Below are 1499 nucleotides of genomic sequence, written 5' to 3' on the forward strand. Positions count from 1 at the left end.
GGTCTATCAAGACCACAAACACAAAAAGAAAAGAGAAGACACAGATAAAGCGTCAAGGTGCAGAATCTTTACCGTCCTCCTCTGGCGTCCCAAGAGCAGGAGGACCAACTGGGTCTTCAGAAGCGGCAGCAGTCGGGTCTTCCACCCGAGTAGGAACAGGGACATGAGAGGCCACAGCAGGAGGCGGGGGAACATCTCTATTCCCGACTTCGTTGGTCGTCTCTTCCGCGACAGGCTGCGACGGCGACGTCTCCTCGACTCTATCGTCTTCCTCCTCTTCGTCTTCTCGTCCTTCAGAGGAAGAATCCGAGACGAGGACAGGATCCTCGATGCCCACTTTCTCGTTCTCTTCCTCTCGAACCGGAGTGTCGCCAGTCTCAAGGTTGTTCTTTCTGGGGACTTCCTCCAGGTTCTCTTTCTCTAGACGTTCATCAAGACCACCTCCCTCCGGGACCTCGACGTGCTCAGCATGGACCGACGTGACATCAACCAATGGCTCCTCTGATGGCTCCTCGGTAATTTCGAGCGAGGTAATGAGCTGAGAAGCCGTCCCTGGTCTGATCAAATTTACGTTCGATCCATAAGGATCAAACGACGCTCTAAACCTGTCCTCGACGAAACGAGAAGGAAGAACCAGCGGAGAAAGAGTGAGGTCGCTATCAGACAGCGAACCTACGCAAAATTTCGTAGCCTCCGCCTCATAGAGATTCTCCTGCTCGGCAAAGACGTCGATCATTTCTTGTGGGATCTCCGTCACACTTGCCGTTATCATCTCGAGGCACTTCTTCATCCCCGAAGCTTGACCGTACAGGTTCTTCGCATTCCCAAAGGCGTCCAAGCGAGTAAAATGGTCGCACACGCGACCAAAGCAGCGATTTGCCTTCTCGACCATAGCAGCTTCGACCCTTTCCCTCTCACGGGTAACCTCCAACCCCCGGGAGTCTCTCACGCGTTGCCTCTCTCCGATCAATTTCTCAACTGCAGCGTCCCTTTCTTCGAGTAGCTCAGTCTTCTCCTTCTCAAGGGTCGCAGCCTCTTGCTCCAAACGAGTGTTCTCTCGGGCAAGCCCTTTCTTCGCTGCACTGGCGGATTTGAGCTTACCCTCCAGCTCTTCGAACTTCACTCAAAGAATTTCTTTCTCCTTCGCAGAATTCTCGTTAGCCTTCTTATGCTCCGCCCTTACTCTCTCGATGGCCTTCAACCTTGCCTGAGCAAGCTTCTCTGAAGATCCCAACTGGATCATCGTCTGCTTCAGAGCACTGTCGTACTTCTCAACAAGGAAGTTCATGCTCCCGTCACTCTGCAGAACGACAAACACGGACCACGTGAGATAGATGAACCCAATAAATTAAAGAAGGAGATAAAAGGTGAAAGGTAGCGCAAATACCCGTGCTCTCGAGGAAGCAGCGTCGATGTATTCATTCTTGAAGTAAAGGTCTTCGAACAGCGACATCTCCTTCGTCCCACCACGAATTTGACGCGTCAGCTCCGCGCACCCA

Source organism: Brassica oleracea, chromosome C4 (genome assembly GCF_000695525.1).
Source record: "Brassica oleracea var. oleracea cultivar TO1000 chromosome C4, BOL, whole genome shotgun sequence".
NCBI classification, from domain to species: Eukaryota; Viridiplantae; Streptophyta; class Magnoliopsida; order Brassicales; family Brassicaceae; genus Brassica; species Brassica oleracea.